General features: G+C 50.6%; 1 long non-coding RNA gene across 5 annotated transcripts in view; it reads left to right on the top strand.

Moving 5' to 3' along the window:
- LOC116661145 overlaps positions 1-15,323 on the top strand; it is a 225,036-nt gene that overhangs the window by 60,474 nt on the left and 149,239 nt on the right. The window lies entirely within an intron of this gene.

Genomic DNA, 15,323 nt, shown 5'->3' with positions numbered 1-15,323 from the left:
TTCAGGCCTTCCGTGGTCGGGAGCTTCTTGTGAAAAGACAAGTGTGCGTTGCGGGATGCTCTGATTGACCTGGCCACTCTGGGCGTTGAGGCCACATGGGGCACAGGGCTGGGAAGCTGGGCTTATTCCATCCTGGGACGTGATAGCTTGGGATCCAATCAGGTCTGGGGGGCTGGAGGGAAGGGCGGTGAGCACGTTTCTGCAGATCCAGAGGTAGCACGAAAGCCAACATCACTGTCATCTGAACACAATTTATTCTTCCCAGCTTGGTATCCGAGGCCCGCGGCTCTCTCCTCACCTGCCTTCCCGACCTCGTAGCCTTCTCCTGGTCCTGCCCCCAGGCCTCATCCCTATCCATCACCCCTGAACGTCCCTGTTCTCTCTGCTCCTCCTGCCTCCACTGTCCTGTCCTCGTGTCCAAACCACACGCATCACTGAGACCTCGACTGAATCTTCCCTGACCCCTTTGGATGTCCCCCTGAGACCGTTCCTGCTTCCTCGGAGCCTCCTGTATTCCTCCCTTATAGCACCTGGTGTAGGTCTGTCAGCTGCTCATGAGCAGTCCCGCTCCTCTCCCTGGACTGAGCACCCTGAAGGAGAGCTTTCCTGTTTCCTCATTGCTGTGTCTCCAGACGGGCTCGCGCGGGGCCCTGGGAGTAGGTGTGAAATGATTGCCTATAGGAACGAGCCGTCCTGAGGCGCGAGGTGTGCGGCACGTGTGCACGGAGCGCCGGAAAGCTGGAGTCCAGCACCAGAAAGCAAGGGCAGCTCTTTGTGTCCTGGGCTCCGGGGTGGAGGAGGGAGGGCAACACAGAAAGGAAAAGGATCCTGCCCTCCAAGTCATGGTTAGAAATACCACATTTCAGAGCTGGAAGAGGGTTTAAAGATAATCTAGTCCGAGCTCTTATTTTATAGAAGAAGAGACTAAGGTTCCAAGGGGTGAGTCGTGGGTAGGCATACAAGCAGTTACTGGCACATACAGTGAGATCTGCTCACTCTGGTCACCTTTTCTTTGTGGTTGTCGGAGAAGGCCTTCTACCAGTGCTCCTGTGGTTTCCAGGGATGGTTCTGGATTCCCCTGTGTTGCCTTGTCTCACCTACCACGTCCTAGTTTGAAAATCCCGGGTAGCCTGCTCAGTCCTGGAGGGGAGCCGACTTAGATACAAAGCACCACTTTCTGTGAACCTCCTAGCTCTGCCTCCTGGGCGGTGACTTTGCAATGGATTTTAGATTGTAGTTGATGGGGAAAAAAAAAGAAAATGGAAATTAAAAATAAATGAGAACAACATGCAAAAACATGGAAGGATGGATCTGGGAGCTGGGACCCTGGGCTCTAAAAGGAGAAAGATCTTCCTGTGAGAAAGTCATCTACACGTTTCCAGTGGGGCTCTTGTAGGGACAGGGACTCCTGTGTCCCCAGACTCCCTCCACTAAGTGAAGGAGAAGGTTCTGGACTGGAGCTTTCTCCTGATGTAGGGCTGACAGACTTGGGCTCAGGCTCAGGGCTGGTGAACAGGGCATCTCGGAACAGCCAGCAAGTCCTCGGAACTTCTTTTGCAACTAGATTTGAAAACCAGTTGGGGTGAAGGGGAGAGACGCGGTCTCGTCCTTCCTCCTAGCTCCGTGACCTCTGTGAACCTCCCGAGCTCTGAAAAGAAGTGATTTCTAACCATCTCTTCCTTGTCCAGGGAGAAAATGAGACAAACAGGGTCAGGAGGAGGGCAGCCCAGCCAGGCGGGCGTCCCAGCTGGGGATGTTCCAGCAGAGGCCGGGCACAAGCCTGATGGGCGCCCTGCTCCATGCGGGCCCAGGCCAGCCCAGGTTTTCTCCTCATCTGCCGTCAGGTGAGGGGAAGTGGAAGGCCTGGGGGCATCCTTCGTGCTGTCCCCAGCCTCAGCTTTCTCTCTTTCCCTGAAAAATGTTTATTGTATTATTTGACCCAAGAGAACATCCTTTTAAGTGACTCTGAAACCCGAGAAAGTCCTTTATCCTGCAAACCAGAACCTTCCTTGAGGTCCCCAGCCTGAGGAGTCAGGGCTGGCTGGAGGGTCCAGGGGCAGTCCCCCTTGAGCTGCAGACGTGAGCTAAGACTCCCAGGTAGGTGCCAAGAGGTTTGGATTTGCCGTGTCCCCATGTGGCTTTTGGCTGCAGGGCTCAGGGACGCTGAGTGCCAGGAGGAACTCTCTTCCGCGACCTGGCTGGCCCAGGGCCTGCTGGCCCCATCCGAGCAGCCACAGCCGGGGGACCACAGGAGTGGTCGGATGTTGTGGGTTGTGGTGTGCGTGCTGTTGCATCAGAAGCATCACCCGCAGGGGGTGGTTTTCAAAGCTTCTCCATGGCATGAGCCGCCTTGGGTTTTGTCTTGCTCTGCCCACGTTTTCTCAGCGTCACCAGCATTTACTCCCCACCTCTCTGCGCTCAGAAAAGAAACCCTTAGGCCTGTGAGCCATTTGAGGTGGGACAGGATTTCCAGGATACCTGAGATTCAGAGCTCAGTAGAAGGAGTGGATGGAGGAGGAGGCCTCTGAGCCTTTTGTTCCTTTGTGCCCTCAGACAGACACGGAAGAAACTGTGTCCTGGTTTTTCCAATCGCTGTGACTCACAGTTTTTGTTTTGAGTGTGTGTTTACTGCGGGCTCTGAATCCTTTGCCTGGATTTCTGCAGGTTGGCTGCGGAAACCAAAGCCCAGGAAATTTAGTGCTACTATTTCCGGAGTCTGCTAGAGACAAGGGCATGGGTTCTGACCTTACAGAACATCGAGAGACCCGTCTCACTGTTTCTTGAATCCTCTTTTGTTCCTGGGGAGAATGAGACGGGCTATTTTCTTGAAGATCTCTACATATCCAGGAAGAGAAACACGTGGGCTGGATTTCTGCAGGGCTTCAAAAGGCCAAACTGGGCGCAAGGAAACTTAGCTGGATCCAGTGCTGGCAAGGCCAGTGGGCTGCTGGGCGTCACTGGAACCAGGCTAGCTGGAGTCCCTTGAGATTGTCCTGAGGGCATCGTGTCCCCAGAGTCCATCTTTCACCTCGTCCGAGAGGGTGTGGCTTGGCAGTAAGGGGTGGTTTTCCAGGCGTGAAGTTTCCCTTTCATTTTCCCCTTTCTCTCCCCTCAACTTTAAACCTTGTCTCTACTCCACTGATTTCTCCAGGTTTTCCATTTTGGAAACCAGAACCTATTAAGAATAAGGAAACAAAACCTCTGCTGGTTGTCATGTGTGCTTCCAGAAATAGTGCTCAACTCCTATTTAAGACCTTGAAGTCAGAATTTCCAAGGAAGCGTCTGAGGTGGGTTCCAGGCTGGGGGGTGACTTGCAGTGGGCGGCCTGGCTCGACCCCACCTATGGACCACATGTTCCTTGGGTAGTTGAACTGCCTCTTTCCCTGGGTCCCTCTGGCTAGTCTGCCACTCAGCAGCCCCTGAGAGGATGCAGAGAAAGACTTGGCCCTCAACCCACCCAGAGGTGAGCCACCACAGCTGACTGCAAGCGAGTGAGGGATCTGGTGTCGCCCTGAGGTTAAGAGCGAGAACTCTGCACACAGCCCCGCCTCTACGCCTCCCTGCTGTGTGACCCCGGGCAAGTTTGCATCCTCTCCAGGCCTCTAAGTCCTCAGACATGAATGGGGATGAGAATATCTGCCTTATAAGGTTGCTGTAATGATTAAACAGCAGCCAGAAGATCCTTAGTAGGGTCCTGGCCCAGAGCAAGCACTCAGGACCTGGCCGCTATCAGCAGGTGTCCCTTTACCCGGACACGTACAAGTCTCTCAGTGTGACTGGCAAGGGCTGGCTGGCTTGTCTGGGTCGCCCTCTAGGCTGTGCACCTCCTGTTCTGTTTGGTGCGTTTCCAGGGTCTAGCCCCATGCCTGGGCCCTAGGAGATTCTTTGTGTTTGTTGAGTAAATTAATAAGTGAATTGATTCAGGCGGTGGGGAGGGAGGCCGCTGATAGGGTGAACGTCTGACTGCTTCTTTGGAGAGGGAACGTCACCGTGACCTGCCCAGGCCTCTGCTCCGACTTGCTTAGGGTCTCCAGCAGCTGGAGGAGTTGCTGAGGCCGAGAATACCCCTGGGAACGGGGGTCTCAGGAAGCCACGCCATGTCTGTTCTGCCCTGAGCCCAGGAAGGCCCTACGGCTGCAGTGAGGACACCCCAGGCCCCTCATTTCCCACCAGTCTAGGGGGTCACTGTCCATATTAAAGTCTCTGGATGGTGCCAGCGGAGCCGTGCCCCCTGTGGCCGAGGGGCTTCTGTGGCTGCCCTGGATGCTGCCAGTGCTGAGAAGAACAGAGATTCCTTGACACTAGGACTCGCCTTTCAAAGGATGGTTCACTTTCAATGACCGGGAAGAAACGAAAGCGGTTGGATGAGTAAGGGCAGTGACATCTCTCCCCTGGAGACGGGGCTGCAGGGGCGCGGAGGGGAAGGCCAGGGTGCTGGGTCCTGGAACTGGCTTCCGGGGTCCTGAGACCCGACCTGCGTACATCTCTTCCCGACTCCGTGGCGACAGCGGTTACACCACGGGAAGCAGCACGTGCTCCCAACCCGGGCTCGCCTCCTCCCCTCCAGAGAGCTGGTCGTTGAACACGTGCAGTGAACCACTGATTTGGGCAGAAGGCTCTAGACGTCCCTGAGCAGCAGGAGAGAGGATGGGGAGGAGGAAGGGTAAGAAGAACGCTTGGGGTGTTCCCAGCGCCCATGCGAACACCACCGGGAAGCGGACCTCCGCTCGCTGCGTGCGGTTTGCAGAGTGCTCGCAGGCCCGGGCTGCTGAGGGTTGTATGTTTCCAGCTTGAGCGCTCCGACAGCACAGCACTTTGGCAACAACTCTTCCTGGGGCCAGCCCTGCTTTGACGGAGGGAGGTCGCCTTGGGCAAGAAGACCTTGGACTTTCCCAGGAAGCAAAGCAGGTGGAGGAGAAAGTGGTGGGGCCACCCAAGAGAAGCAGCCCCGCCCTGGGCGGTCCCACAGTGGCCCCGGTCCTCGCTGTGTGTCTGCTTTGTGCCGCTGCCTGCCACCTTTCCCCCTTCCGGTGCTTGGAGCATGGCCCGGTAGAGTAGACCCAGGCGATCATTTAAATTTCCACCGTCAGCGTCTAACATGAAGTGGATGCACTAAAAAGAAAGAAAACCGCCTCGTGTAAGTGCAGGGTTGGGGTGTGCTCTGCGCTACCTGTTGTGCACGTATGATCTCACTGAAGCCTCAGAACCCCATGGAGTGACCTGACTCTACGCCCATCGTGGCAAAGAGGCCCTGAGACACAGGGACACACCCCCGGGAAGTGACAGACCCGCGATGCCGTCACAGCCCCTCTTTTTAGCTGCGGTGCTAAATACTTGGTTGGGATCTGAGCACACATCAGGGAGAGGAAGGGGACAGTGACAGCGGGACTGGTGTAGCCTGTGACGTCTGACTGGCCCTGGCTGCGAGGCTTCATCTTGTTCTGGGGACTCTGACGCCCTCTGGCACAGTCAGCCCCCGTGAAACACCCGGTTCTGCCCGCGAGGGATTCAAAGAGCACCCTCTGGCTCTGTGCTCCGGCCCCCGGCTCCCCTCTTCCCTCTCCTCTTCATTTGGTCATCCAGCCACTCACGGAAGCCAGCTTATTCCTGGGCAAGGTGTACCCTGTGTGTGCGTGTGTGTGTGCGTGTCCGTGTGCGTGTGTGCATGTGTGCATGTGTGTGTAACAACGAGAAACCCAATTCCTAAGCCACATGTCTCACTTTGCTGCTTGTTAATTTTAACAAGGCAGCTGGAGGTCTGGGCTGAGAGCTTGCTTTTTCACTGACTGCAGCCGCTCCTCCCCGTGGGCCTCCTGTCTGGAGTTCAGGGCGTAAAGGGCCGTGGCAGGGGCAGCCCTGAATCATCTCAGACTCACAGGAGCCGCTCACAAGACCTGGGCAAAGGGAGCCTCACGCTGGGCCCGCCTCGGTCCTTCAAAATAAGGACCTTTTCTAAAGCACCTTGGTTATAGGCCGGGGCTTTGCTCAGCACAGGAGACACAGCAGAGGTGAAGATGAGGAAGGACCCCAAGGAGCAGCAGCCCGGCAGTGGGGGCTGGGCGTGCCCAGGGAGCCACTGCAGGCTGTGCCAGGCACTCCAGCAGGGGCCAGGGGCCAGGGCTGCGGCTGGAGCACAGAGGAAACAGCACATTCTGGGTCTGCCATCGTCATGGAGGAAGTCAGCTTTGAACTGGCCTTTGAGGGGCAGGCAGGCGCTTTTATTTGTTGTTTTAGTTTTGTTTTTTGCAGTTAGGGAACAACCTGTGGAGCGAAGGCCCAGAGGTGAGCAGTTGTGGGAGCAGTGACTCCCCGGGGAGAGGGGACGAGAGTGCATGTGAGGGTGAAGGCGAGATGACAGAGGCCCTGGCAGCCAGGTCGTGGGGACCACGTGAGGTCATGTAAGGATATTTTAGGCAAATGCTGGTGACTGTGGGCTGTCATGTGCTGGAGGGAACTGTGCTCTAGAAAGATACCTGGTAAGTGGTCCTGAGGGTCCTGAGGGTCACATGAGGGGAGGAAGTGCAGTGGGAAAGGAGAGGACGGACTAGGGGCAGGAGCCCGCTTGGGGAGACCAGGAGTTGCTGAAGGTGACCCTGAGCTTTTGAACTTGGGTGATTTTTAGGACATCAACAGACAACAGAGATGAGGAACCAAGGAGGGCAGGGGAGGGGACTTTCCGAGGTTGAATTTGAGGTGTTGGCGAAGCGTCGAAGTGAAAAGATCCATCTGTCAGCTACAGACGCGGGCTGAGGTAGAACGAGCACAAGGCCAGGGCCCCAGCTGCGGCTTTCTCCGCACGGAGGTGGAGCAGAAATTCTGAAAGAGGAAGACGGTCTTAGACGGTAACACAAATGGTGTGATTAGAGTGAGGGATGGACTCAGCAGAGTTCAGGGCTCCAAAGCCAAGGAGAGGAGAGCCTTTGAGGAAGGGTAAGAGCCAAGAGCTGCGGGCAGGTAGGAGGGGGTGAGAGGTGGGGAGAGACAGCTTTGCCATTAGGAAGACGCTGCTGACATCCCTGAGAGAGAGGATTCGGGACGGTGGCAGCCTCAGAAGTCAAGTCAAGACAAGTCAAGGCACGGGTGGAAGTTCCGAGACGCTGCCTACGGAACATTCCCGTATTAATGCATCAGTCGTCAGTCCACGGGGGTCCTGTTGTAGTCCAGGCACTGATGTGAGTCGGACAGCGGGGAGCAAACGAGGTAGTGATGTTTTCAATGAGTGTGACTCCAAAGAGCACATGGGGAGGGGCGCTGGGGGAGGGTGAATAACCGTTTCCAATCAGCGTGGGGGTCTAGCTAGAAATGGAGACAATCAGTGTGGACGGCGTCAGATCCCACTGGCACTAGACACAGGTGCATTTTGTTTCAGACTCCTTTTTCTGTGTGGATGACCAATGGAAACCAAAGCAGGTTGTCAGAAAATATTCACTGGTCACTACCAGAGGGAGAAGGCTTCGGTGGAAACAAACCTGATTATTTCCTTCCTTTAATGATGCCATATGATACCACTCAAATGTGGAATTTGAAAAAAAAGGACACAAATTAACTGATTTATAAAACAGAGACAGACTCATAGACATGGAAAACAAACTTATGGTTATGGGGTGGGGGGTGGGGGTTGGGAAGAATAAATAGGGAGTTTGGGATTTGCTTGAGATTTGCAAATACAAACTACTATATAGAGAATAGTAAACAACAAGGTCCCACTGTACAGCACAGGAAACTATATCCAATACCTTGTAATGGCCTATAATGAAAAAGAATAGGAAGGGTGTATATATGTACCTGAATCACTATGCTGTACACCAGAAGTTAACACAACACTAAATCAACTCTACTTCAATTGAAAAAAAGACGGAGCATTTATGCACGTGGGCAGAGGGGCCGTGAGGCTTTCCAGGCAGGAGAAGCAGAACTAACGGGTGCGGCGCTGGGGTGTTAGCGCGGGTCCCGGGGGTGAGTAGGACAGCCTGGACAGGGCAGAAGCTTCCCATTTGTGTGGGGGTGTCCTGGAGGATAAGGCGGGGAGGGACGGCTTTTGTGCTGGAGCAGGGCCCTGGCTGCTCACCCACCCGAGCTCCACCCCCGCTTCCCACCTGCTTTGAGGCAGTTTCCACTGCTTCCTGGCCCCTTCCATCATTCTTCCTGTGACGGCTGGGGCTGCATTCCTGCACGCATATCAGATTGCACGTTGTAATATGATGTTTGGATACTGTACAGTGGCCGTGCTCTTACTTAAAACATCTGGCTCACCTCTGCATAGACCTGTCTGCTCTCAAGTGCCTGGCACCCCCACGTTTACAGAAGGCCCTCGACCAATTCACATATTTATGACTCCACCCCGGTTCTCACTCAGAAATGCCCAGTCACCAGTATCTCTCAGCGAAAACTCATAAATTCCTGTAATGTTAGGGCTAGACGGGGTGTTTAGAGCTCAAAGCTCCTGGTTGCACAGATGATGCAACCAAGACTCACTGAGGGTGGTTGTTGATCCGAGTCCATGCTGCCAACTTGCTTAGTCTTCATTCATTTGCCCTTTTGTTCGTTTATTTAGTAAAACGTTAAAGAAGTGCCTCTAAAGGCCACACGCTGAAGCTGCTGTGAACAAAACATGAGAAACAGACACTGAGGAACTCACATTCTGCTGGGACAGACGCAGGAAGGGCTAATTGCAGCCCATGATAAGCACCATCATCGTGGAATGAGCCGAGCCTGGAGGAAGGGCTTAGGCTTGGTCTTGGCGAGTCAGTGAAGACTTCCCAGAATGGGTGTCTTTAGAACGGGGCCTTGAGAGATGAGGAAGGGGCTACTGGGCAGAGATGAAACAAGGATATTCCAAGCAGGGGGAGAACAAAACCAGCCAAGAACCAGGAAGGGGTGGGGAGGCCGGGGAGTGAGAGGGTGCAGTGTGGCTGGAGGGATGGGAGACACAGACAAAGAGGAAGGTGGGGTCAGGTTATGAAGGGCAGGGATGTCCTGCGAAGGCAACTTTGAGTTGATGGAGGTCTTCCATCAGGAAATGACCTGATCTGGTTTTTTTTCTTTAGTGCAACATCTCTGATAATGTGGGAGATGACGTGGCGTATGAGGCCGATGGCAGAGAACTCCTACGAGGATTGATACTTAAATCCTGATGTGGTCCTGAATTTATCTGGCGGTAACAGATTTGCAGAGGGTGGACCTGACTTGGAAGATTAGTCTAAGTAGAAAGGGCAGGAGTTGGTAACCAGGGGATCTGGGGGATGAGAAGGAAGAGGGGAGGGTGACTGAAGGTTTAGCTTGATGGGCCGGTCACTCGTGATGGAGGATGCCCTTAGCTGGAGGAGAGTGAGTCGGGAGAGGAGGGCTGTGACTGAGCTGGTTACGGTCCTTCCAGGAGAAGAGGGGCAGCAGGGCGGGGGGTGGGGGGCTGGAGATTTGGGTCTTGACCTTTAGATCCGGGTGGCATCACAAGGAGATGTGTCAGGGCTGTAACCCAGAGTGAAATGGACTGATTCCCAGTTTGAGAGGCTGATCCTGATCCACAGCTGGAGTCCTGAGGTGCCATCAGTCCTGGGAAATGACTTGAAACGTCCTCCCTTCTTGTCTCTGGATCCCAGGTCTTGTCTGAGTCTGACAGAGAGAAGGGAATGACCACACGGCCCCTCTCTCTCCAGTCAACACCACGGAATCTTTGTTGTGTTTCTTTTCTTTCTTTTTTTCCCTGTTTCAAGTCACTTCCCAGGACTGATGGCACCTCAGGACTCCAGGGGAGAGCCTGTCAGATGGAGTTTATTTGTTTAATGAAAAGAACTTAATAATTTGGTTTTGTTCCCCCTGGTTCTTTATTTTTCTTTCTCCCTCCCTCTCCTTCCCTGGGCTTCGCAGGGCGGGAAATGGGTCAGCAGCTTGGCCAAAACATTCTTAGCATTTAATTCTTCAGCTGTTTTACAAGCCTGCCTGGTTTATGTAGCTAATCTCTCTTGTGCTTGTCCCTGGAGGGGTGTGGGGTGTGTGTGCGCGTGTGTGTGTGCGCGCGCGCACTGGCGGGTGTGGGAGGGCGGGGGTGGCCGTGGGCAGGGCCCGGTCCAGTCCAGAGGACCGAGAGCGCCGTGGTCTGGAGGGCCTTTCACCGGGTCTGCGTACCTGCGCGCACGCTCCCGTGCCTTCTGGTTCGGTCTGGGGAGCGGGCTGGGGAGCTGGCTGGGGTGGTTTGTCTCAGGGTTTGCTGTGAGGTCTCGAGAGGCCTGATTCCAGGGTCGGCCATCCTGTGGGCATGTCTGTGTCCGGAGGGGCTGCATTTTTACCCGGAACCGACAGTGAACAGCTACCTGCTTAGGCATGAAGGTCACCTCCTGGGCTGCCTCTCCTCCTTCCTGAGAAACACACTGGCTACGGAGGACTTTCGCGCACTCCCTCCCGCCCTTCTCTGGGAGAACTGTAACCAGTTCTCAAATGCAGTATTGTCTGTATTCCTCTGTCCCATGACACCTAAATATTAATAAAGTATTAGTTACTTTTTAAAAAGGACTCCCAGCCAAGGAGTGGAGGGCAGGATGCGCAGCAGGGGAACGGCCTGGGAACCAGGGAAATGCGGGTGGTGGCAGCGTCTCCGCTGCAGCAGGCCTGCGTCTCTCTGGCAGAACATGGGATGAGTCTGTGACGCTGAAGTTTCCCAGATGTCTTGGGTTTCTTTTAGGAAAGTATGTACATTCCTGATGGACGGACAGTGGGAAAAGCACGGTTTGTGATGCTCATTACATGCTGGGTCTTGTGTGAAGGCTCAACTGTATCATCTCACCAAACGTGACAGACCCTTGAGAAACAGGCATTACTATTATTATTTACGTTGTGCAGATGAAGAAACTGAGGGTCCAGGGTGGTCCTGCTGAGACTCCCGGGGTCCCATGCTGTGGCACTGCGTGACTTTTATGGCATTTTCTCATACGCTCACGTGTCAGATTCCCCTCCACAAAAATGTGTGGCCAGGCTACATATGACCATCCCCATTTGACAAATGAAGAAACCGTGGCTATGAAAGGTTAAGCAACTTGGCCAGAACCCCAGGGCTCATTAGCAGTAGAAGCACTTAGAGCTTGATCTCCGGGTCCTCGGTCCAGACTTTCCCTGACTCCTCTAAGCTGCCCACTCTGCCTTGTCACTGCTGTGCTCAATCTTATTCCTGGTTCTTACTTCTCGAAGGGTGGAAAGTTCTCCTGTTTTAATCTCCAAATTTAAAGTGTAACTTAAAGAGCCCCAGGGAAAACAAATCAACTGCAGTGCTTCCCATCAAGGCTACAAAATCCACCCCAGAGTTAATGGGACAGTTATTGTATATAAAATGCTACCCTGATTAAAAACACGTTTATTGAGGATTAGCAAGTCTAACAGCCATACGTCTCCTTCACGGTCGTCAACATTTTCAAATATGTTTCCAATAACAATGTAATTATTTATATAATAATAGCCTGAGTGAAATAGAATTAAATGCACATTTGGTGAGCATGGATTTCAGTCTTTGGCACACAGAAAGCCTGGGATTGTGGGGTTGGGGGCAGCAGGAGCAACAAAGGTCTCTTTAGAAGAATAGCAGGCACAGGAGCAGGGGAGACGTAGGCAAGACCCCCCACTCCTGCCCCCTGTGCCCCAGACCTGCCTGGGCCTCGTTGGCTTCACACGTGGTGTCCACGCCGTCTTCCGCCGCATTTCCAGCTGTACCTAAAGTATCTCCTGGGCGAGTGTCAAGGCAGAAGAAGCAATGTGGCTGAGCCAGCAGACTGGGCTCCCCCGCCAGCCTAGGTGGCTTGCCAGTCTTTGCCCTGCCCCAGCCAACTCTCTGAGTTGCTGTTGAAATGATATAAATAAGAGGAATTGCATACTAGTATCATTTTGTGGGAACAAGGCTTAACAACCACCACTGAACTGTTGGAATTCCAGCTGTCACTGTGATCTTAGGGGACATTATTTAGCGTACACTGAGATGAAATTGATGGCATATTAGGCTGTTTGACAGATGGTGTTTCCTATACCAGATATGACCACGCAGTCTTAATCATGCTACCCCATGTGTCAGGCCTTACATTATTGTTTACTCTTTCACCCACAAAACCCATATTTATTGAGTGCTAACTAATTGCCAGGCATGGGGTAGGTGTTATAAGTGAATATACATGAAGAATGGAATAAGCCACACCCTGTGGATGTGATTTTAGGGTGTGGGGAAATATCTTGGACTAAACGATCCCATTACTTTTTATTTCATTTATTCAACAAATATTTATTGAAATCTTCTTAAGTACTGGGAATGAGTCTAGATGCCAGGTCTATGGCAGGGAACAAAACAAATTCTTGCCCTCATGGGGACATACATTCTTGATAACTGAAGTTAGTTTATAGAGGATAAAATGTTACATTGCCCAATAAGGAGTAAGCCTTGAAAAGATCTCCATGTTAGAAAGAAAAAAGTAAAACTATCTCTGTTTGCAGATGACATGATCTTGCACATAGGTAATCTTAAAGTATGCACAAAAAAACCATTAGAACTCACAAATGAATTCAGCAAGGTTGCAGGATACAAGATCAAAATACAGAAATCTTTTAAGTTTTTATACATTAGCAATGAATGATCCATAAATAAAGTTAAGAAAACAATTCCATTTACAGAAGCATCAAAACATAATGAAACACTTAGGAATAAACATGACAAAAGAAGTTCAAGATTTGTACATTGAAAACTATGAAACATTATTGAAAGAAATTAAACATTACCTAAATAAATGGAAAGACACTTGGCATTTATGAATTGGCAGACTTAATATTGCAAAGATGGCAACAGTCCCCAAACTGGTCTGCAGAGTCAATGTAATTCCTATCAAAATCTCAGCTGCTTTTTTTTTTTTTTTTGCAGCAATTGACAAGTTGTTCCTAAAATTCATATGTAAATACAAGAGACCCAGAATATCCCAGACAATCTGGGATACAAAGCAAAAGAACAAAGTTGGAGTATTCATACTTCTCAATTTATAAATGTCTGACAAAGTTTCAGTGGTGATGATTGTATGGTACTGGCATAAGGAGAGACATATATATCAAAGGAATAGAATTGAAAGTCCAGAAATAAACAGTTACACTTATGGTCAGTTGATTTGCAACAAGAGTGCCAAGACAGTTGAATGGGGAATGAATAATCTTTTCAACAAAGAGTGCTGGTGCAATGGGATATCACCATGCAAAAGACTGAATTTGGATCCCTACCTCACATCATATTTACCAACATTAACTAAAACGGGATCATAGTCATAAATGTAAGACTCTTAGAGAAAATATAGCCATTTTGGATTAGACATTAGTGGTTCCTAACATGTGACACCTAAAAACCAAGCAACCAAAGGAAAAAAAATTGGACTTCTTCATCAAAATTATGAACTTTTGTGCTTCAAAAGTCACAATCAAGAAAGTGAAAAGACAACCCACAGAATGCTAGAATATATTTGCAAATCATGTATTTGCTAAGGATCTAGTCTCTGAAATAAAAAACCCCAACAACTTACAACTCAACAATAAGAAAGACAAGTAGCCCAATTAAAAAATGAGCAACTGACTCAAATAGACATATTATCTAAAGAAGGTATACAACTGGCCAATAAGCAAAGAAAACGATGCTCAATGTCATTAGTTATTAGGGAAGTGGAATTCAAATGCACAATGAGGTATCATCACTTCACACCCACTAGGGTGGCTATAATAAAAATAGTGGACTAATCACAAGTGTTGGTGAGGATGTGGAGAAATTGGAACCCTCATATCTTTCTGATGGGATTGTAAACTGGTGCAGCCCCTTTGGAAACAGTTTGTTAATTCCCCCCAAATTAGACATAGAGTTACCATATAATCCAGCAATTCCACTCTTAGGTATACAGGTAAGAGAATTGAAAACAGGTATCTACACAAAAACGTGCACATGAATGTTCACATCAGCATCATTCATAATAGCCCTAAATGGGAATGACTTGTGTTCAAAAATTGATGAATGGATCAGTTTCTTCTGTTTTGTAAATAAGTTCATTGGTGTCTTCTTTTTTCTTTTTTTTGATTCCACATTTGAGTGATAACATATGGTATTTTTCTCTTTCTGGCTTACTTTACTTAGAATGATGATCTTTTTTAAAATAATTATTACCAAGTAAGATCGACAGGAAATGAAGTTCTGTTACAAAATCAGGAGGCAATGATAATAACAGATTTTACTCTGCTATATAAACTAAGGCAAAAGCTGGGGTCAAAAAGTGGGGGCCAGGAAAAGCCATTCAACTGGGGGAACAGGTAAGCCAGTCCCCCCTGCAATCAAGCGCTAAGTGCAGGGCTGGTCCATGTGCCCTTTATCTCTCAAGTTCTCAAATAATGTGATAGTCGTTAACATATTTTAGTGCTTCCTATGTGGCAGGCATTGTGCTAAAAGGTGTGCTGGTTTTATATCATTTAATTTTCATGACAATTTTATGAGGTAGGTTGGATTATTTTCCTTTCACAGATGAAGAAACGGAGGCACAGGAAAGTATCTTGCTCAAGGTCAACAGTTAGCGAGTGACGGAGAATGATTTCCAACCCAGGCGGTGTAACTGCAGACCAGCATTCTTTTAACTGCTATACACCACCTCCTCCTGCATTGGGATTCCAAGTCGTGACGTTGTGAATTGAGCCTTTTGTGAGCGTCCCGCCCAAAACTATAGAGTAAGATGAAGGCTGAAAGTGGGGTCAGTGGTTTATCATCAGTGGAGGAAGGATCATTTCTTAAACCATATCATGGCTTTGCAAGAGGATTCCTTTTGGTGAGGAAGATGGCTTAGTTGACTCTGCCGTTGGGAGGGGTCCTGCAGAGCCCAGGCACAGGACCTAGACCCCATCCCCTGTGTCCTCCTTAGTTGGTGGCAAGCCACAGTGGCAGTCTTCAGAGTCTTGGTTTTCTATGGTGGTCTGCTCCTTGGGTCTCATTTGGTTGCTGGGCATAGAGAAAATAAACGAAGACGGTAAGGGAAGAACGGGGTCCTTTCAGAGATGGTGCTGAGGGATGTTCCAGGGAGGGCACTGGTCACTCTATCTGTGATTCAGAGGCGAAACTAGCCAACGAGCACCCACTGACGTGGGAGAGCAGGCCTGAGCGAAGCTATGTTGACCCCACTCTCCATGGCTAAGTTCCCAGGCTTTGGTTTATGAGCGGTAACTTCCTCCATGAGGTTTGTCTTTTCATTTTATTGGAGAAAGATTCCTCATAAAGTTCTCCTCCAGACCATCAAAACTCCCTTAACCTCTTGGGAACTACATTCCATCTGGATGCCTTGAGGTTT

The sequence above is a fragment of the Camelus ferus genome, chromosome 33 (assembly GCF_009834535.1).
Source record: "Camelus ferus isolate YT-003-E chromosome 33, BCGSAC_Cfer_1.0, whole genome shotgun sequence".
Lineage (NCBI taxonomy): Eukaryota > Metazoa > Chordata > Mammalia > Artiodactyla > Camelidae > Camelus > Camelus ferus.
The sequence above is the reverse complement of the archived record's forward strand: the minus strand, read 5'-3'. Positions and strand labels throughout refer to the sequence as shown.